The 23,789-nt window shown below is 38.1% G+C and overlaps 1 protein-coding gene across 2 annotated transcripts in view; it reads right to left on the reverse strand.

The window, feature by feature from the left end:
- LOC140741811 (ERC protein 2) overlaps window positions 1-20,558 on the reverse strand; it is a 767,514-nt gene extending 746,956 nt beyond the window's left edge. Inside the window, exons 1-4 of one of the 2 annotated variants that reach the window (XM_073072222.1) lie at window positions 20,260-20,345; window positions 19,171-19,252; window positions 18,582-18,632; window positions 4,715-4,885 (exon numbers count right to left, since the gene is read on the reverse strand). The gene's annotated coding sequence lies outside the window, so the exon portion shown is untranslated. Of the gene's footprint in view, window positions 1-4,714; window positions 4,886-18,581; window positions 18,633-19,170; window positions 19,253-20,259; window positions 20,346-20,491 lie in introns of those variants that run through there. The other variant, XM_073072223.1, reaches the window with a different exon arrangement.
- Window positions 20,559-23,789: the final 3,231 nt, after the last annotated feature.

The raw sequence follows: 23,789 nt of genomic DNA on the forward strand, positions 1-23,789 counted from the left end.
CTACAGGAGCCTCTGCTCCTGCACCAGCAGGTACAGGAAGAGCTTCTTCCCTGAGGCTGTGACCCTGCTGAACCTCACATCACAGCGCTAAGCAGTATTGCACCCATATTGTACTATCTCAGTACTTTTATATTGTGTGCTGTAGCACTTACTTTTTCTTTGCAGTTATTTTGTAAATAACACTATTCTTTGCATTTCTGGTTAGATGCTAACTGCATTTCATTGGCTTTGTATCTGTACTCAGCACAATGACAATAAAGTTGAATCTAATCTAATCCCTGATGGTAGCAGTGAAAAGAGGGTGTGTTGGTTGTTGAGGGGCATTATGATGGATACCACCTTCTTGAGACATTATCTATTGGAGATGTCCTTGATGGTGGGGTGGTTAGTGCCCATGATGGAGCTGGCTGAGTTTTAAAACACTCTGCAGCTTTTTCTGTTCCTGTGTGTTGGTGTTTCCATTCCAGACAGTGAAGCAACCAGTCAGAACTCTCTCCAAAATACACCTATAGAAATTTGCTAGAGTCTTTGTTGACATAGCAAATTTCCTCAAATTCCTAATGAAATATAGCCACTGGCTTGCTTTCTTCATAATCTCGACAATATGTTGGGCCCAGGATAGGTCTTCTGAGATGCTGACACCCAGGAACTTGAAGCTGCTAACCCTTTCCACAGATGAGCCCCTGATATGGACTGGTGTGTGTTCCCCTGACTTCCCCTTCATGAAGTCTACAATCAATTCCTTGGTCTTAATGACGTTGAGTGCAAGATTTTGTTGTTGTGACCCACTCAACCAGCAAATCTATCTCACACCTTTACACTTCATCACCATCTGAGATCCTGCCAACACCTGTTGTGTCATTGGCAAAATTATAGATGGGGTTTGAGTTGTGCTTAGACACAGTGTCATGAGTGTAGAGAGAGTAGAGCAGTGAGTTAAGCATGCATCCACGAGTCTTCTCCTAGCATATGACCCATAGAGAAATCTGCAAGCTTGTTTGGTCTTTTGCTTATTCCCACATCTAAAGCAGTGCACCATTGATATATGTGCCCTCAATTGCAAAGGCAAAGAATTTCCTTCTTGAATTTTTGTACCTCACCTCCCTCTCAGCTTTCAAGACTTACCTTAAACCCTAGTTCTGTGACAAAGGTTTTCAGCATCTCCCCTGATTTCCCCTCAACTGTCTGTGTAAAAAAAATGTTTAATAACACTTCTAGTATTTGTAAGTGCCTTGGGAAATGTTCTTACATTAATGGTTCTATATAATACAATATTATGACTAATGAGCAGGTCTAATTAAGTAACTTGAATTGGTTAATTAAATGTGGCCTTGTACTCTCAACAGCTTGAACTGTAATCCTTGGAGAAATATTCACCTTGTGCCTCACCTCTTCTTTCTTAGCCAATCACACTTTCTATATAACCTCTCATTTTTGTGAGTATAATCCAAATCAAAAGAGGCCGCAACTTTTACACTCCAGTATTAAAATTGGAATATCCCATCCTAATTGTTGATGAAATCGATCTGTATCCTATTATGCATTTCTGCCTAATTGATCCCTTTAGCACTATCACAAAGAAGTACCACTAATAAAAGTGTTCATCTTTGGAAGGACCTGGGGAAAAGAAAAACCCTTTCTTTGGTGAGGGTGATAGGAATTCTAATTCCAGGAGAGGGTCATAAAAAGGTGAAAAAGCACTGCTAAGAACACAGCAAAATAACATGCAGCTATTGACCTTAGCATTACTTCCCATCTCTGGTTAAAATCTGAGAGGGGAGCAAAAAAAAAAGGTTATTTAGAGGACATTACCTGCCAGTTCTTTACTGGGTGAAATTCAGTAACATAATCTCGATTCGTTATCATACTGGAACACACATTATTTTGGTTAGCAGTTTATTGTGTTCATTAGTAATGCTAACCTGCTTATCAATGGTACATCAATGAGATGCACATCCAAAGATAAGATTTCAAAAGAAAAGGGACTCTTTAACTCAAAGATCACTCTAGCCAATCTGCTATTTTCCGGACAAAGGGACATGATGCTCCTTAACTTCTGTCACTGATTGCAAATCCCCCAAGGTTTTTAATTTCTGTTTTCCCTTCAATTTTTAAACAATGCAGTGTTATCAGAAAACTTATTTAGCAAATCTTGCACTTTCAAATACAGTAAGTGATATATGTCTGAATTACAAAGTCTGATCTATTAATGTACCAAAAGATATTCTGTTCTCCCATTGTGCAGCATGCTTTTGCAGTCAGAGTTGTCTAACATATTTTATGACACTCAATCTACCAATACGTCTCTTTTCTGGTTGGTTGCCAGTGACTAGTGGTGTGCCACAGGGACTGGTGTCGGGACCATTTCTTTTCACTTTATATCTCAATGATTTGGATGATGCAATTCATGGCTTTGTGGCCAAATTAGAAGATGAGATGAAGATAGATGGAGGGGCAGGTAGTGTTGAGGAAGCAAGGCATCTTCAGAAAGACTTAGACAGATTAGGAGAATGGGCAAAGAAGTGGCAGATGGAATGTAGTGTAGGGAAGTGATGCACCATCAATAACTCACTCTGAGATGTAAGAAGCGAGATATCGGCTTTTATTGACTGGAAGAATGAACAACACTACATCCTGGAGAATGAGGCCGGGCTCAGGCCTCAATCGCCTTTATACAGGGGTCTGTGGGAGGAGCCACAGGAGCAGTCAGCAGGGGTCTGTGGGAGGAGCCACAGGAGCAGTCCAGACAGGTATATGTAGTCACCACAAGAAGTGCATGAATAAAAGAATAAAGGTGTTGCCTATTTTCTAAATGGGGAGAAAATTCAAAAAATCAGAGGTGCAAAGGGACTTGGGAGTCCTCGTGCAGGATTCACTAAAGGTGAATTTGCAGGTTGACTCGGTGGTAAGGAAGGCTAATGCAATGCTAGCATTAATTTCAAGAGGACTAGAATATCAAAGAAAGGATGTAATGCTGTGGCTTTATAAAGGCATTAATCAGACCACACTTGGGAGTAGTGTGAGCAGTTTAGGACCCCAAATCCAAGAATGTATATGCTGACACAGGAGAAGGTCCAAAGGAAGTTCACAAGAATGATCCCAGGAATGACAAAGTTAACATAATAGTGTTTGATGGCTCTGGGCCTGTAGTCACTGTTGTTTAGGAGAATAGATAGTGTGGGGGGGATGTCATTGAAACTTATCTAATATTAAGTGGCCTAGTTAGAGTGGCTGTAGAGAGGATGTTTCCAATAGTTGGAAAGTCTAGGACCAGAGGCCACAGCTTCACAATTAAGGGACATCCATTTAGAACAGCGAAGAGAAAAGATGAAGTATGGAATAGCCTAATTCTACTCCTATGTCTTATGGCTTTATGGAAAAAAATATTCTTTTACTGAAAATTTGACTCAAAACTTGACTCTTAATGTTAACAAGTTTAATGTTCAAATTCAGATGTTATTTATTGTAGTCAAGATGAGAAATTATGCTGTTTATGCAACAAATTGCCAGTGCATGTGCTGTGTACGTGCAATTGGCATGTCCGTATTTTGCTATTATATGAATTGTTTTGCATTCCATTTTATTTTTCTAGCATTCAAGTTAATGCAAAAGGAAGTCCAGTCCAAATTTTAGACAGTTGTTTTTATGCCTAGAGCTATTGAAAGAATTTTTCACTGTGCATAGACTAACTACTTACACTAAAGCTGCAGACAATATTAACATACCACAGACACTGTTACAGGATGGAGCCTGTCCAAGTTATTAGTTTTTATTTAGACTTTTCAACAAACAGAACTTTTATTTCTTGACTTGTTTTGCAGTTCAAATTCTGAAATCCAAATATAAAAATCTGAAGCAAAGATAATGCTTGAACATGCATAAAATATCCTGTTTATTCAGATAGATTCTAACAGGAACCACTCCATCTATCACTCACAATATGATTTTCAAAGCTCTATTCCACCATCCCCCACGTCCCATAATTCTGCTGTGATGCTTTGTGATTTTGAAGGCACTGGACAAATTCAATGTTGTTATTATCCAAGTAGGAAAAATTGAGTTATCAAAAACTATATTATGCCATTCTGAGAGCTCAAAGCAGACTACTAAAATGACCATGTGGTTAGTATTTCGAGAAATGATGGATGGTAGCTCTCTTATTTTCTAAAACATAAAACTTACAGAAAGTTACAAACCTTCAAATGATCTCCTTTCAGCCTCATTCAACTGATTAAAGGGTAAGTGGAAAAAGAATCAGGACAAACTGTTTCACAATTTTATATATATATATATATCTGAGGAAGTTAAATTTTTAAAAACTAATAAAAGTAAAGCAGTGAATATAACTTACAGGAACTTAGTAAAATATCCTAAATTGTATAAAGTAACAAATCCACAGGGAGCAAAGTTGAAAGGAGAAAGGCAAAACGTACTAAATGGGGAAATGATCAGAGTGCATAACAATTCTGAGTACAGGTGGAGACAGTTTTAAGTTTGGAATTTCTATTGTTCATTTTTATTGAATGACTTACGGAGCAATACAGTGCTAACTGAGTAGTACAGTCAATACAGTGATGTGGCAAACAAAAGATGAAGAATAGGCTCAGTTAGAGAAGGGAAACTTGGCAGAAAAATTGTAATATTGTGTGTAAGGGAAGCAAAAACAAACAATGTGAATAAACTGTTGAAATTTATCATTAAAGAAATCACTTACCAATTAGATAAAATGATCTGCAGTTATGTCTTGCCTCAGTGAGGCTGATCCTAGAGTCAAAGCATCCAAAATCACAATTTATTTTACTGGAGAATGCGGAATTGCAGTTGAAAATGCAGGATCAATGCCAAAAACAAGCAGCCCAAATTGTACGTCCTGTATCTTTATTTTCTGAAAAACAGAAACAAAGAGCTCCTTGATAAAGCTTCTTAATATTTTTATAATTACGAAAAATATTTTTTTCCATTCAAATTCCAAAAACAATAATACACCAGAAAGCAAGTAAAACTACATTTGCTGGAATCTGAAACAACAACAGAAATACTAGAGGAACTGAGCAGCGTCTGTGGAAAGGGAAAATAGTTCATGCTTCAGTTCAAAACCCCTTGACCAGAACTGAGGACATGCAATTTCTTTCTTCCTCCATTCAGATGAAGATGGCAAGTGTTCATCTCTGGATAGGGAGAAAGGCATGCATAAGGTATTCCTAACATGGTCTCAGAATACAACATTATTGAAAAAAGACATGTTTACTCTTGTACTGAAATCCTCTTGCAATAAAGGCCAACATACTGTTTGCTTTTCTGATTGCTTGCTGAGCTTGTATATTAATTTTCAGCAATCTGTGTACAAGGTCTTATTGAACTCCATTACTTCTCACACTCCTATAATAGATGTGTAACGCCGCATCCATCGTCAGGATCCCTCACCACCCAGGTCATGCTCTCTTCTCATGAGGGTCATTTTGAAGATGGTAATGAGCCTCAGGAATAACACCACTTGGTTCAGGAACAGTTATTACTCCTCAACCATCAGGATCCTGAACCAGAGGGGTCAGCTTCACTCAACTTCACTTGCCCCGACACTGAACTATTCACAGAACCCAAGTACTTGCTTTCAAGTGCTCTTCATCTCCTGTTTTCAATGTTTATTGCTTATTTATTGTTATTTCTTTATTTTCTCTTTGTTATCTGCCATTTGTTGTATTTTGCACACTGGTTTGTGAAGTCTTTCATTGATTCTATTATGGTTATCGGATTTATTGTGTGTGCCCAACAAGAAGAAAATGAATCTCAGTGTTGTATATAGTAATATATGTGTGTGCTTTGACAACATTTACTTTGAATTTTTCATACATTTCCTCACATAACTTAACATTTACTGCATTGTTCCTTATTCACAAAGCCTCTCTGCATTTCTCTCAACACTCAATGCACAATTTGCAGCAGCAGCAAATTTGGAGATATCCCACTCAATGCAAGTCAATGATTAAAACTGAAGAGTTTGGGCCAGCAACAGTCCCCATATTATCTGATCACAGCCCCCCAACCCAGGAGTGACTCATTTATTCCTACACTGCTTTATGTCCATTAGCCAACCCTTAATCCAAGCCAGCATGTTATCCACATACAACACACTCCAATTTACTTAAAGAATAAAAAAAATCTTCTGAATAAATTCCAAATACATCGCATCAACTCATTCATTCTCATTTATTTATACTGTTAGAGCCTTTTAAAAAAAATCCAGATTTGTCAACATGATTTTTCTTTCATAAATTCATGCCCAATCCCGTTCATTTACCAAGTGTCCCATTACCACTTCATTATTAATGGATGCCAGCATAGTTACAAATAAAATTCAACACCCATTACGTGTGAAGCTTAACATTTTAATTTGAATAATACGACAGAAAATAAATTGGAGGACACAATCTTAAACTATTTAGAAGAAAAGAAGGATTTAAGGGTACAAGTTCAAATATCTTGAAAGTGAAAGCCATGTTGAGAAAGTGATACGAAAAAAAATCCTGCATCGGATCTGGGGATTTCAAAATATAGACAATAAAAGACAAGAGCATGGCTGTATTGAGGAAATTTCATATCACATTGATTTTTGGGCTTTTTAAGCCAGCATATTTTGCACCTCCTTAAATGCCTCTTTAAAAAAAGGCAAAGATACCCCCACAATTAAAAACGTTGTGGAGGGGCAATTAATACTGCCATTTACTGTGGTCCTTGCATCCTATTCTAAAATTAGGATGGTATGCCACATGCAATCAGTGGTGTTTGCAGGCACCCATTGCTTTTATTATTTCCAGATAGTAGAACATGTACCATAAGTTTGGGGAAGCATTGCCAAGGAGGCTGTATAGCATCTTGTAAACAGCCAAGTACCTACAAGTATTAACATGGCAGGTGCAGTGCCAATTAAATGGCTGCTTTGTGCCAAGGTTCAAGGGCTGTTTGAACAGCAGCTATCCAACAAACTGAAGAATATTTTATAATAGTCCTGATTTGTGCATTGCAGATGGTAGAACGGCTTTCAAAAGTCATCTGTACTTTCAGCCAACCTGCTATTATAGTATTATTATGTAATTGATTCAGTAATGTTTCCAGTTAATGATATCAAGGAAGTGAATGGCGAGAAGATTCATCCAGTGGTGTCACTGGATGTCAAAAGGAAATGATTCTTTCTTGCTCTAATTTTAATTAACTGGCACTTAATCAGAGGAGAGAAAATATCTAGCATTAGAGCTAATCCATGTTGGAATTTTAATTCAAGAATAAGAATTTTTAAAATTGAGTTGCTTGAGGGAAATCAAGATTCCAAAAGGCAAATACACTATGCGCTCATCCACTAAATAACACAATCTCCATCATTTGATGTTTTACTCAATCCTTTCAATGTAGGAGAGTGCAACGTCGAAAGGTGACAATGCACTGAAATACCAAAAATAAAAATGAGAATATGTGTGAAATATGTAAAAGTGAGTATCAAGTATAATAAATCAATGTCAAATAAATTAACGGGCAGAAGTAGCTGCCAATCTGACAGATTTTTAGCATTGGTCCTATTTTGACAGAACTTTGTGGATCACTACATAAACTTACTAACCAATTTGTTTTATCCACTACTTAAAAGACCCCTGTTTTATAGATAGACATTCCAGAAAAAAAAGAGGAAAATCATACATATTTAATCGCATAAATGAACTAAAAGATAAGCAGAAACTATCACAGGGAATTAAAATTTCTGATACTAGCATTATAAATATTTGATTTGTCATTCAAGACATCAGGAGGCAATGCCTCAAGAAGGCAGCAACCATCAATATCAAGGACATGGCCTCTTCAAGTTACTACCATCAGTGAAGTGGTACACAAGCCTGTGGACCCACACTCACTGATTCAGAAATAACTTCTTCCCTTCTGCCATCAGATTTCTGATTGGTCCATAAACACAAGGGAGGAGGTGACAGAGGTGGTGCGCGAGAGAACAGAGGTGCGGTGGGTGTGCTGGAATCCGTGCTGGGTTGGGAGCTGACCACTCCAATTGGTGCTGCTCTTCAGTGTTTGCTCCTTGGGAGGATTAGCTGGATTGCCTATGACTGACCCAGTGAGAGACAAACTGATTTGCTTTCGCCTGCTGAACCAGTGTGAGATGAGGAACTGCTGCATACTTGCTCTTGCGGAAATGTGGCTCCAGGACAACATCCCATGCACCATCAATCTTCAGGTCATGCTCCTCAGGGACTTGTGCTAATATTTTTGTGACTATATGTGCCATTGTAATTATGTGCTGTATGCAGTGTGTGACTGTATGTACTGTATTTTGCACTTTGATCCCAGAAAAAACCTGTACATAGCTATATGAAACATGCGTATAGTTAAATGGCAATAAAACTAGTTGAACCTCATTATTCCCTTTTTTTAAAAAACATTAATTTTGTAATTTATAGTCATTTTATGACTTTGCCTTGTACTACTGCAACAAAACAACAAATTTCACATCATATAACAGTGGTAATAAAATAAAACCTGATGCTGCTGAAGTAATAATAGAATTGATTTTGAAAGGAATTTGCATTCATATTTGATTTCAAGAGAAGCTAAACAGCTAAAACAGACAAAAAAATCATTAAGCCAGATCTTTTCAAGCAAGTAACTGGAAATTTTATTTTTAAAATATTAATAATAAAAATTTTAAGTTTAATGATGAATCAACAGGTTATTATGCTGGTTTAGCAAAATGTGGACTGCATTTCTATTTAAAATCTAACAATTCTGATCTTATTTCAGCAAAATACTGAAGCTTGTTTCACTCTACAATTAAAACAGTCCTTGGCAGATTCAATCTAAATTCAACTATTTAGCAGGACTTAAATATCTCCTAGTCTGCCACCTTGACACTTACAGGATGTATGGCCAATTATAAATCATCTCACTGTTAAGTCGTTGTTTAGGCCATATTCATATTATAAGAATGGTGTTTTCCTTAAAAAAAGGAATATCACAATGCACTTGTCTAAAAACAAAAGGCAAGAAAAAATTCATCACAACTTTATTTAATTACTTTTTCTATCATTAATTCACTGGATGAATTTTATACACACTAGTTTGCGAATTCTGCTAAGGTGACATTCCATTAGCTGTTACGGCCATAATACGAGGGTTGTCAGTATTCAAAATATTTTAAATGAGCAAGAGGGAGAGCAGTAGAAACAAGTCAATTGAGAAATGGTGTAGTATTAGCTATCTTATAATCATATGAAAGCTTTTTATAAAGTTGGAGTTTACCAAAAGAATTGAGATGTTATTGGATTTTACAATGGTTTCAAACTATGCACACTATAGACATCACAGACCAGTGGAAGGGCTGTTCAATGCTATACAAGAAAATGTTAAAATGTCACCAATTATAAAATGCCCTGGTGAGACTACACCTGAAATACTATGAAAACTTTGGTCTCCTAACCAAAAAGCATATTTTTGCCATAAAGGAATCGCAGCAAAATGCATCAGGCAAGTTACTGGGATGACGAGGACTGTTTCATGATTAGATCAAGAATACCAAGCCTCTATTCCCACAAGTTCAAGAGGACTGAAAGGTAACCCTGTCAAAATAAAGTATTATTAAAACTGCTCAGCAGCATTGACTCTGGTGAAGAAGTTTCCCTGACCGAAGATTTAGAACAAGAAGCTCAAAATAAGATGTAAAAACAGAAAGGAGAAAGAACTACTTCAATAAAAGGGCAGTGAATTATTTTGTAATACTTTTTCACAACAGGCTGTGGAGGCGTAGCCATTGATTACTTGTTAAACAATTTATTTTGAGACTAAAATATGTGGATATTAGAAGAAACAAGAATAGAGCAGGAAAAAAATAAGAGTACTCTACAGAGGTAGAATAGCCGTGATCTTGTTTAATGGCAGAGCTACCTCAAGTGGCTAAATTTCTTTTTCTGCCTCCAATTTAATTTTTTAAAATAAGAATCAAATCAAAACATTGTTCTGAAATGGCAATTAAACAACTAAACTCTCGATTCTTTTTCTTCTATACAGGTGAGGGATATCAATTCAACTCCTACATCGCACACATAAATGAAATTCACTTAAGAATATACACATGTGCTTAAACATCTGTCCTAGTCCTATTTAACCTTTGCCACCTTTCACTGAAAATGCAAATGCTGTTCCACGGAATAGCAGAGTTGTTTAAAAGTAATAAAATTAATTATTTTTTAAAAGCATTTGTATTTCCAAGAAGAGTTTCAAAGTTAGAGTAATGCAAATTTTGTCTTAGCTATACAACTTATTATCATACATTAGTAACCAATTTTGATTACAGATTTTCATAAAAACACTTCTCAAATTCTTAACACTGGTTATGAAAATCCATTAACCAGATGGAGAAAAAAATTCCAGTGGCACCTCTTCAGATCAGGTTCCAAACTATTTAGAAGCCATGTCTAACATATGGACAAAAGCCAGTAAGAGACTTGATATCATTCCTTAAATTTCACTTGAGATTTGATTATCTCTGCAACCAAAAACTAGAATTCATGCATAATTAGTCATTGAAGATCCCTAATTACATCAGTTTCTTTGAAGATCATAGAGAGACATACAAGTAAAAAATGAACTGTAATTTGTTTTCAAAATTTTCAATAATCACCAAAACTATTGTCACTGCTGAAACTATTATTCACTCCATGGGCACGTTACCAAGGTTAAGTTTAAGATATTTCAGTAATTTTTTTAAAACACTTCTCTTGCTGAATTCAATATTTTGGCAGATATCTACATCAATAATTACCGGTAGTTCTTTTATCAAAAAAACTCACCCATGGATCCTCACCCTTGCATTTTTTCTCTTTAATTCAATTCCCTTGAACAAAATTACTATTGAAACTGTACCCACTAACTCGTCAGACAGTGTTTCGTGACCTCAACACTTGCTAAGAGATTTTCCACATGTCACTTGTGTTTATTTTTGCAAATCAGTTTAAATCTGTACCTGTTGGCCATAAACAGCAAGTCAAAACCCTCTAAACCACTCATCATTTTTAAACAGGCCTGTCAAATCTCCCTTTTGCCATTCTTTCCCCCCACAAGGAGAGAAAATCTTCAGCTTCTCCATTTTAGCTACATAACAGAAATCTCTTTACTCTGGAACTACTACAGTAGATGCTCCCTCCCCCTCAAGAAAAAAGCGTGCTCATGTGCTGATGAAGCCAAGAAATGAACATAAAATTCCTAAAATAGCTTTGTTCTTCTATTTTCTGCCTCCATTGTATCTGTTCTTTAGAGATGCTTTTCCCTTCACCAAAAACATCTTATCCACCTGTCAAATTTCTAAAGGGGCCATTCCCTGATTCACTTTTTCAGTTTTATCAACACCCATTTCCTTTCTGGCACATCTATAGAAGATGCAAAAGTTGCTCTTCTCACCACTACAGAGACCTTCTACTAAGTACTGAACTGTACATCAGGAAACCTCAAGCATGTTGCTTGATAGTTCTGCAGAACATCTCCATTCAGTTCCCAAAGGTGACGATGAGCTTCTAGATGCTTGTCACTTCCATTCTCATCCCATGTTGACCTCTCTGTCTTTGCCCTTCTCACTGCTCAATCATAACATAGCATGCTTGAAAAGGAACAATGGTCCAACGTTGTCTGATTACAGATAGTCAACATGACTTTGAGGGCAGGTCATACCTCAAAAGCCAGATTGAATTCTTTGAAGGTGTGACAAAGCATTTTGATGAAAGTAGAGCAGTGGGTGTGATGTATATGGATTTTGATGAGGCACTTAATTTGTTTCCCCATGTATAGATTCAGAACTGGATTGCCCAGAGAAAGCAGAGGGTGTAGATCGAGTGTATTCTACCTAAAAGTCAGTGGCTAGTGGTACTCCACAGGGATCTGCTCTAGGACCCCTCGCTCATCGGGATTTTTAGAAATAATTTAAATGAGGAAGTGCAAGGGTGGGTTAGTAAGTTTGCACAAAGGTTAGGAGAGTTATGGATAGTACGGCTAATTACAGCCCTTAGTGCTCAATGAATTCAGCAAGTTCAAATCACCTGCCTTTCAAGTTAATGTCAGAAATGTTCAGTTTTGCTTAATCATCAACTTGTAATATTAACTCAGTTTTTTTAAACGTTTTCAATCTCAGTTTCAGTTTTATTTTTGTTTTCTCTCCTCATTAATGTCCTATTTACATCCTCTCCAGAGAGATCAACAGCAATTAGCAAGTCTTCACCACCCACTCCTGGTCTGCAAACAACACTACAATCTCCACCACATCACAGACATTCCCCTTTATCACTCCACCTCTCTCCCTTCTCTGCAATGTAAAACACACTTGTTTTATGGCATGCTGCCAATAGGTCAGTGACCTAAAATGATAACTGTAAAAGGATCTAGTACTTTGCCGGCGTACATGACAAATAAACTCTTCTCGGGCTTCCAGCCGGGTACAGATATCAATTACAACCAATGTTTCCATGGCAAACTCCACCATCTTCATCAAGGACAATGCTCAGGCAAATTGCAGCTTATGTGTTCAAAGATAACCTGGGACTCAGGTCGGCTGGAGTTTACAGGATTCCCTGTGAATGCGGAGCAGAGCATATCGGCCAGAAGGGATGCACGGTGGAAACCCGCATCAAGGTGCACAGGAAGTGCATCCATTTGGGTTACCTAGAGAAATAAGTGGTAGCAGAACATTGCATTTACAATGGCCATAGGATTGACTTCAACAGCACAAAACTATTATGCTTCGCAAATGGATTTTGGGACCACCTGGTAGAGGATGCCACTGAAATGAAACTAGAAGAAAAAATTTTTAACAAGGTCTCACTCTAAGAATTGGAATTCGATTGTAAACAAGGTGGAAAAGCAGAAACCCGATTGGATAAGAACTAACCAATCAGGAGGGATGGATGACAGGGGTTTAGACATGCCTGGGCATCATCCCTGAAGAAATGGTGGAGTTTGTCATCAAAATATCAGTTATAATCAACTACCTGTACCCGGCTGGAAGCCCAAGAAGAGTTTATTCGTAAAATGTTAACTGTTTCTCTCTTCCCCCCATGATTCTGGTTGATCTGCTGAATATTTTCATATTTTATATTTTTTCTTTCAGTGTTTTATATTGGTTTGCTTTTTGTATTCTATACCTTAATTTATTAAGCCCAGAATGATTGACATTTGTTTCTACAAGTTTTTTTTCCTTGTTACTATCACTGATTTCAAATCTACCACTTTAATAGCAACCATAAACTATTTTCTGCTCTAACTCAGACTATGAGTTTGCAGATGATAACACAATAGTGGGCTGCATCAAATACAACAATGAGTCAGAATAACAGGGAGGAGATAGAGATCATAGAAACATGGTGTCATGATAACAACCTTTCCCTATTTGTCAGCAAAACACAAAAACTGGTCATTAACTTCAGGAAGCTGGGGATGGGGAAAGTAATGCAAATGCTTCTCCCTTCACCGTTGGTGCTGAGCTTGAGAGTTTCAAGTTCCTAGACGTGAGCATCACCATTGCCTTTATTGGTCATTAACACAAAACACTATGACCAAGAAGATAGTGCCAGCGAACAACACGACCAAGGGCAACAGCCTCCGGATGTTTCCTGAAACTCTTTCTTTCACACCTTTTTCTTTCAAACATGGTTCTGTTACAGTTGCAGCCTGTGAGTCACATTTTGGTGGTTTGTTTTATTACTTTGCTGTCTCCAAGGGTGTTTCAAGTGAAGCGTGTGGCCTTGAGGCCAAGAAGCCTGGAGACGGGGCTCAAGCCCATGCTCAGCTCCATTTCTCACCAATCTCAGCACTGAGGAAGAATGAAATCACTGAGGCAACTGCAGAATGAGAATGAGTGTTCAAAGCCGTCCATGAGCCTCTTGCTTGCTGCTGCCAGAGGAAGGTGTCTGTGTGTGACGGTCACTCAGTCGCTGCACTTGAAGGAAGGTTCCTGCATTCAAATGGCCACTCTCTCCCCTTTCAATGCTATTGGTGGATGGTGCCAGAGTCCTGGGTCTTGGACAAGGTTTAATCAATGCAGTGTTTGGATTGAACTCTGTAGATCACATTACGATGCCTTCCTGGTGGCTCGTTTTTTTTTAAAGTCGCTATTTTAGATGATTTTGAATTGGGACAGACTGCAGATCACGAGCACCAAGCTGAACTGAATATGCCTGGACTTTTTCAAATTTGTGTTTTACATTCTGAGATTTTTGCTCTTTTTTTGCGCTGTTTGCACAATTTGTTTTTTTTTGTGTGCGGGGATGTTTGATGTTTATTCTTTGAACTGCTTCAATAGTTTTTTTTGTTTCATGGTTGTCTGTGGGGAAAACAAATCTCAGGGTTGTATAATGCATACATACTTTAACAATAAATGTAATTTGTATCTTTGTAAGCTCACCAGCGACTCTCTGCTTCCTCAGGAGACCAAAGAAATTTGGTATGACTCATCAACCTCATCTACTGTTTATTGATGTGCCATAGAAAGCATCCTATCTAGATGCTTCACTGCTCGATAGGGCAGCTGTTCTCAAGCAACCAGCCTCCTCTCCATGCACTCTGTCTATTACTTCTCTGTGTCTCAGTAAAACAGCCAGCGTAACCAAGGACCCCACCCACCCCAGATATTCTCTCTTCTCCTCTCCCCCATTGGGCAGAAAATATATTTTTTAAAAACTTGAAACCACCAGGCTCAAGGACTGTTTCTACTCCACTGTTGTAAGGCTACTGTATGACAAGATAGACTCTTGACTTCACAATGTAATTGGTTCTGATCTTGCATCTTATTGTCTAGCTGAACTGCACTTTCTCTGCAGCTGTTGCAGGTTAACATTCTGTTTTTGCTTTACCATCTACTACCTGAATGGACTGCGTATCGATTTGGTCTGTATAACAATATGCAAGCTTTTCACTATATCTCAGTATCTGTGACAATAATAAAACCAATTCCAGTTTCTGTATGAACAGCCTTTAATTTATAATAAAATAAATGATATCCTTCACAAGAAACTTCCATCAAGGAATACTTACAGGGACCTAAGCCACCCATTGGATGCATTCATTTTACTGGCAATTTCTTAGACTGGTATTGGTTGGTTTTATACTAATTTAGCATGTTCAGTGTTTGCAACCTGGTTCACCCTGTCTTACATATTATACGACTTAATCTGTTAAAACAAGAAATCATTTTGCAGTCGTTATAGAAAAAGGAACAAAGACAGTACACCGAGAAAAGAGCAGATTCATACACATTTCACATTTTGATTGCTGAGGGAGAGTGGGAGGAGAAAGTTATTTTACAATTTAAATGTTGTAAAAATTAAATTGGAAAACCATTTACACCACTTACTAATTTTTCGTGCTACTTCCAGATTTGTTTCCGGATGCAAAATTTGAAACACACTGGTCAGTTTAATGAACTACTACAACAATTAATTTTTAAGAATCTGGATTTAATCTGTGATCTGTACCAAGCTAAATTATCTCAACTAGTCCCCATCAATAGTTAAAAATGGGTGGCTTTAATAAGATTTTGGATCATTACCCAATCCTACAAAAACTTCTCATCCCTTATTTTCCCCATTCAAGTTCATGCATCTGGATTTGCATAATGCCTTTCATCCAGCTGTTTCATCGCCTCTCGTACATAAACAATATCAGAAAATGCTGCACAACATAAGGCCAATCCAATATTTAGGCAAGCACATCTACTCACTTTGCAATCAGAGTTGAAAAAAATTAACTACCACATTAGTTTTCTAACTGAAACTATGTACCCATTATTCAGTCACTATACCTAGCCAAGTCATTTCCTCAAAGAACTCCTAACTACAACACTATCCTTAAATGCCTTTGATTCTAATCCAGTGCAAATGACTCAGTATCACCGTCAATCCACTGTGACAAGGCAAAAATCAACGCATCTGAAGCAGACAATATCCCTAGCAAAGTTCTACAACTGGTCGAAAAGTATGTTAGGCACCGACTCTCTCACATCCGGAATAAAGTAATAATGCCAGGGAACTTCAATGACAACATAACTGCAATCACCTTCCAAAAAGGAAACACAGAAAGTTACCACAGGGAACCTCCTAAATCTGAGCCAAAAAGCTGCTCCTGGTTCACAATGGCAATGCACATGGTCTTCACTGCAGAGTCATTCTAAAATAAAATGCAGGTAGCAGCATCAGGTTGCAGGTTTATTTTATTAGCACTGTCTCATATGATGTGAAATCTATTGCTCTGTGGCAGCAGTACAGAGCAACAAACATAAAGATTACTATAAATTGCAAAATTAGCAGTGCATAAAAAGGGAACAGTGAGGTTATGTTCATAAGTTCATGGATCATTCAGAAATCTGAATACAAAGGGGAAGAGGCTGTTCCCGAATCATTGAGCGCGGGTCGTCAGGCTCCTGCATTTCCTCCCTGATGGTAGTAACGAGAAAGCAGCAAGTCACAGAGAGTGAGAGACCTCAAGATGGCTTTTGCCTTCTACAGGCACAGCTTCTTTAAGATGTCCTCAAAAGATAAGTAAGGTTGATGGAGCTGACTGAGTCTTATAACCCTCTACAGCCTCTTGCGATGCTGTGCTTCGGAGCCTCCATACCAGGCTGTACTACGACCAGTCTGAATGCTCTCCACTGTGCATCTACAGAAATCTGCAAGATCCTTTGCTGATGTGCTTTGGCGATCAACCACTATTCATGGTCTATTTTGACTTTACAAAAGTCTTTGTGTCAATCAAGATTTATTTTACAGAAGCTTTCTTAACATTGGCTGCCCTTGAGAAATTTGTCACTATTGTATGATGGCATGCAAGCCACAATCTAACTAGCTGACCCATAATAGAGCTGATCCAACTACAAAGTGAAAGGAAGCAAGACTGTATCATCACTTCAATGATTTTCTTAATCATTCCTATTGCACTACTGCATCTCATCCCCAATAATTTTCCTGCTACAGCGGAGGATAAAATGGGAAACTGTTAACCCATATTACTTTCTCTCCAGAAATGAGGTTGATTCAAAATTGGATATGGAATTGTAAAACAAAGATAATACCTACAAAATAAAGATCATCTCTCAATTTGCCCTTATGCACAACACCACCTCCATCATTGAAAAAATAATTTTTCCATATTTCATATGTCTCACTATGACAGGAGACACTGATGAAATTTATTATCATCTCATTCATTGGTAAGCCTTTGCCCATCCGAGCAGAACAAAGTTTATAAGTTCAAGAACTGAAACCTATCCTAAAGCTCATAGTCCACAAGGTAGCAGTGAGGCCCACCTTCCGACATACTGTTAAAAGATGTACTACCTACAGCAGCATCTCAAAACTCTGGAAAAGTACGATTATTTCTCAGTCTGCCGAATTTTCTGGCTGGGTAAGAAAGCCAACCTCAGTATACTCTCCTAGACCAATATCCTCAAATTACAGGTCTAATTCAAAAGATAGACCACATCATTGGAATATCTTACACCAGACTCCCAATATAAGTATTAACCCTGAACTACATTACAGGTAGAACGAACTAGAATGGATTAAATGATTCGAGGAGGTTCACAATGCTTCCTTGAAATAAGATTCAACACCACCATCAATGCGTGAAAGTCCCTGGCCCTTCACGAAAATAAAGGAACAAGCTTAGGAAGTGATCCTGAGAAAGCAGTTTCTTTGTCAGAAGCACAAGTAAAACCAATAGAAACAGCAAAGGGAACGTACCACTTCCTGAACTACTCATCCAGCCACCCCATCTAGCATCTAATGTGGTAAATTCTGCGATCCCACATTAGCCCCATCCCACCACATAACCCACAGAAGTGGAGTGAAAAGTATTCATTCACAACCTCAAGGAACGGTCTTCAAAAAGAGCACAGCTGAAATTAATCAAATTTGCACAGGAAATCCACTATGAACCCTAGAGCTTTACCTTCATGGCTCAGTATAAAATTAGCTTGAACTTTTACTTAACAAGCAATCCAGGAAATCACCCGAATGAGATGAGCGATGGGATGTTGACCAGTAGAAGGTGGGTTAAAAAAATAAAAGTCAGGAAATTACTGACATGGTAACTCATGTTAAAAATATAAAACACAAACCAATCCTAATGAAGTACATTATGGGTTCCTATTTAGATTGTGACTTTGTCTGTTCTTTCTTATCACTCTTCTAAGTGCCCTTCCAATATGCATTATTTAAGAGAAGGAAACAGAATCTCCACAGCTTTCATCAGTACCACTTTGTAACCAGCAAAGGATGAATCACCTTTAAGGATTTTTCCTTATGCTTTGTTAATTACATTTAGCTTTCTTTCAGCATCTCTCATGGACAACACATGCCAATTCAGTTGGCAGTGGGAATAAAACTCGCAAGTACAAATCTACATGATTCAGTGTGATAAACACCATCTGTATTCATCCGCAACTATTTAGCAATTTTATGTGCGTAACATAACTAAATCTATCATGTGATAAATCTTTACAGTTGTAATTATTACTGTTTTTATGAGTTAGAACGAGTCAAAAATAATATTACCTTTCAGGGTTGCTTCCTCTAACTTTCTTGAAACATACTATATTCCCTTTGCTGCATTTAGATTGAAAATAAAACAGAAGGTTGAGAACTCGCCATTACAATTTTCAGGAACAATATATTAGGTTGTGAAGGAAGTGCACACAATGTTGCCTTGGTTACAGATATATAAGGAACTGTGTACTGAATTTTATGCAAATATTTCCAAGTTCATTTTGAGCTTGTCAAGATTTAGAATAGCATTGGTAAGATGTTTGATGTTTTCCACTTCTCTACTGCTATCAGGTTAAAGTTAAAATTTCCCAGACACACAACACAGTATCCTCGACCCCACTACCTAATAGCAGGTCCTTCCAATTCTGCCATTCCAGTATCTTAAATTCTGAGCTGGGCTGACAATTGTCACAAACTTGTAGTAATTTTTATAATTTGGGCTTCAAATCATGAATTTGAAAAGGAATAGCTCAGTCTCACATTTGAACTCCAAGATCTACTGATAAAAAAATTTCTTTAATCCACTCATCCGGAACAGATTCACACCCAGTGGGGAATATAAACAGCTAATAAAAATCAAACAATATAAATAACTTACAGATATTTTGGGTATCAATCAGCACTTGATTGCTTGTTGAATGTTGATGGCAGGGGCTTCTCGAATCCACAATGTATCAGACCTTACAGGAGAAACATATTATTATGAATCAGTACCAGGAGGTTATTTAAAAATTAAAATAAATTAGTCAGAATTATTTGTGTATGATCAATATGGGAGATTCTCATGAATAATGTAATGCTCATGGCTCGCAATGACTGCCAGCCATTCTTGTGGTATCACAAGATATTCACATGCCTGGAAACTAATAATAGAATTTACTGTATTAAAATTATTACTCACAACAAGAATGTCAAACCACAACTGTTTCATAAAAAAATCGAAGATCCATATTTTTTTGCTTTATCACTCCATAAACGCAAAGGTACATTAAAAACGATGTATTTTACATCGATTACCCAATATGTAAATGACAGTTCACCATTGATTCTAAAAAAGCCTTGAACAGGTTAACGTTAATGTGTACGGCTTTAAAAAAGGAGTTTAGGGATGGGGGGGATATTCGCCCAAAACCGAAATTGCTGCCAAACTTGACATCGACCGACCCCCAACCTCGCCGATTGGTCAATATAACCTAGAATCGTGAATGTTTAAATTGCTGGATGGACTGTGAAGCGTCAATCAAAACATATTCCACCATCTCCGGTACTAGGTTAGGTGGAGGCAGCAGATTCCGCGCACCCATCAAACACCATGGCAGATGGGAAGGGCTGTGCCCAGGAAACCGCCTAGCAATCAATACGTTGATTAAACCTTGCAGATACTTTAAATAACGCTCGATCTTGCTTCAAAAAAAATCAAAATAAAACAGTGACATCGATCCCCAATACATTTTAAACCACTGTCATTTCAAACCATTTATTCTGTCAATGAGCATTTGCTGAATGACTACGATGACCAATCCACAGTATATCTCATATAAAATACATTTTGAGGCCTTCGGTTAAAGAAAATTACGCACTTAATCGTACTATATATGATAGACTAGCAAAATATCACGTTCCCGTAGCTTTGATTTAAAGAGGGCGTCCAGCTTCCAAGCTGCAATAATTAAAGCCGGTCGCTCACCTCCAATCATTGCATCTCTCTCTTCACACACTACATGCCAAATTACAAATGTGAAACCCTTTAGTTCGTCTCTGTCACAGCACCGCTCCGCTGCTGGTTAATAGAAACCCGGCAGCAGCCGCAATGATCTCTTTATGCAGATGATCCTTTCCGAAAGGAGGAAGGATGGAAGGGAAAGGGGTTAAAATAAAAGGCATAAAATAAGAGCCGATTCTTCAGAGATTTTTTTTACCTTAGGAATCCCTCCTCAGCCTTTCACCATTCAGCTTATCCCAGCCAGGCTTGATTTAACATTCCCAGCATTCCCAGCATTCTACACCTTCCCTACAATTGGCTAGAACCACAGCATCCAGCCTGGAAATTTAAAGCGACATTCACATTCCCATTTCCATGCTTGCATTCTGACCTCGTTCTTTTTTCAAAATTATTTTTACTTAATCAGTTCACTTTTTTGTCTTTGCTGAATGCATTTCTGGGTGGCTATTTATTTCGCTCAATGTAATATAACAATAACACGGGATAAGGCAGCACAGTTTTCTGATTATTTCTATATCACCACCTTCTCGAGCTTGCAGCTCGCTCTTATTCTCCCAGGTTGAAGTTTTCACACAGTTAGAGGGAGTGGGCTGGAAGAGATTCCGATTTAAAGATATTTCATCTGCATTACAACGCCAAATGGAAAATTTACAAAGGCGTTACATAAATGTTAGCACGTTTTTAGCATTCTCTCGTTGCCTTCCTTTATGCGCTATTTACAGGATATCTTTAAAGAATGATACTCTCCGTTCAATTGATTTTGATACCCTTCATTAATCCTTGGACGAACAGGGAGGGAATAAATTGGTAATACTTTTCCCAAGCCTGCTCAAGCCAGAATCTATGTGTGGAGCCAAAAGCGATGGAGAGGATCTTGAATGGATTTTTTTTTGCATCAGTATTTACTCGGGAGAAGGACACTAAATCTATGGAAGTGAGACAAAGTAGCAGCGAGATCATGGACCCTATTTAGATTACAGAGGAGATATTTCCTGCCTTGAGGCAAATCAAGGTGGATAAATCCCCAGGGACTGACAAGGTGTTCCCTCGGACCCTACGGGAGGCAAGTGCAAACATTGCAGGGGCCCTAACAGAGATAGTTAAATCATCCTTAGTGACAGGTGAGGTACCGGGGGTTGGAGGGTAGACAAACGTTGTTCCGCTGTTTAAGAAAGGCTCTAAAAATAAACCAGAAAATTATCGGCAGGTGAACCTGACATCAGGAGCAGGGAAATTATTGGAAAGTTTTCTAAGGGTCTGGGTATATGAGTATTCGAATAAACGTGGACTGATTAGGAAAAGTCAGCATAGCTGTGTGCATGGTAGGTCAGGTCGAACAAATTTAACAGAGTCTTTCAAGGAAGTTACCGGGAAAGATGATGACGGCAAGACAGTGGATGTTGTCTACATGGACTTTAGCATGGCATTTAACAAGGTCCTGCATGAGAGGTTGGTCGAGAAGGTTCAATTGCTTGGCAGTCAAACTGAGGTGGTAAATAAGATTAGATATTGGCTTTGTGGGAGAATCCAGAGAGTGGTAGTAGATGGTTGCCTCTGACTAGTGGAGTGCCGCAGGAATTGGTGCTGGATTAATTGTTGTTCCTCATCTATATCAATGATCTGGGTGATAATGTAGTTAACTGGAGAATTAAATTTGTGAATGACACCAATAGTGGGGGTGTAGTGGACAGCAAGGAAGACTATCAGAGCTTGCAGTGGGATCTGGACCAACTGGAAAAATGGGCTGAAAAATGGCAGATGGAATTTAATGCAGAAAAGTGATGTGTTGCTGTTTGGTAGGACTAACCAGTTAGGTCTCACACTGTGAATGGTAGGACACTGAGGAGAATGGTAGAACAAAGGGATCTGGGAATACAGGTCCATAATTCATTGAAAGAGGTGACACAGCAAGATAAGGTGATAAAGAAAGCTTTTGGAACAATGGCCTTCATAAATCAAAGTATTGAGTACAGAAGTTGAAATATTATGTTGAAGTTGAATAAGACATTGGTGAGGCCTAATTTGGAGTATTGTGTGTAATTTTGGTCACCTACCTACAGGAAATATGTAAATAAGGTTGAAAATGTACAGAGAAAATTTACAAAGACGTTGCCGGACTGGAGGACCTGTGTTATAAGGAAAGGTTGAATAGGTTAGGATTTCATTCCTTGGAACACAGAAGATTGAGAGGAGATTTGATAGAGTTATACAAAATTATGAGGGGTATTGATAGGGTAAATGTAAGCAGGGTTTTTCCATTGAGGTTGGATGAGACTAGAACTAGCGGTCATGGGTTAAGGGTGAAAGTTGAAAAGTTGGAACGTCAGAGGAAACTTCTTCACTGAGGGTCGTGAGAGTGTGGAATGAGCTGCCAGTGCAAGTGGTGCGTGCAAGCTCAATTTCAGCAATTAAGAGAAGTTTGGATAGGTACGGTACATGGATGGTAGGGGTATGGATGGCTATGGTCTGGGTGAAGGTTGAAGGGAGTAGGCAGTTTAAATGGTTCTGCACATACCAGATGGCCTTTTTCTGTGCTGAACTTTTCTATGACTGTAATGGCATAATCAAAACAGAACACATAATTTGATAAATCAAAAAAAGGGTATCTAGTTATCTTTCATTAAATAATTTGTTTGATCATGTGCATGTATGACAGACAGGGAACACCAGTTTTAGAACTTGAGAATGATAGCACATGGGAATGCAAAAACACCTAAAAGTGTGAATATATTTGTCTCAGTTGATAGTCACTCAATTCCAAGACCAGGAAGAAACAAGTTTACAGCATACTCCAGGGCATAAATATTAAATGCAGGCTGAAATTGCAAGAATATAGAAGTGTTGCACCATTGGAGATTCCATATTTCAAGTTAGTGATAAAGCTCCCAAAGCACATTCAGAAACAAAGGTCCAAAAGTGTATCGGCAGCTAACAACATCAAAAATATTTCCAATTGTTATTCATTTCCACTTTGCTTGTGGTATTTGGTTGCATTACAGTCTTCATCAAATTAAGTATCAGCACCAAAATTAATTAGATGAGAAGCAATATGTGAGAATTTGGGAGACCTGGTAATAGTTGCACACTCTTTGTGTTCCTTCCCGGCAGAGCTAATTTCAATATCCAGTTGACCTCTGATATTTCCTGACCCAAATCCAAGTTGTTATGAATTTATATGTAGCACCTCACCAGACTTCTCAAATATCTAAATCACAGAAGCCATACTTTCCAGATCGGAAATTTTCATTTGTGGGGCACCACTTCACTTCACAAGATCCTGATATCAGACAAATTTTTAAAATTCTGGTAAACTGAGCCTGCAACCACAAGAAACTACCAAATTTATGGACACAGATCAGCACATCATGGAAACTTGTCTCCTCTCCATGGATTTGTCAGTATTTCTTGTTGCTTCAGTAAAACAGCCAGCATAATCAAAGATCCCACTCCCCAAATATTCTCCCTTCTCCCCTCTCATAGTGGGCAGAAGATAC

Source organism: Hemitrygon akajei, chromosome 19 (genome assembly GCF_048418815.1).
Source record: "Hemitrygon akajei chromosome 19, sHemAka1.3, whole genome shotgun sequence".
Lineage (NCBI taxonomy): Eukaryota > Metazoa > Chordata > Chondrichthyes > Myliobatiformes > Dasyatidae > Hemitrygon > Hemitrygon akajei.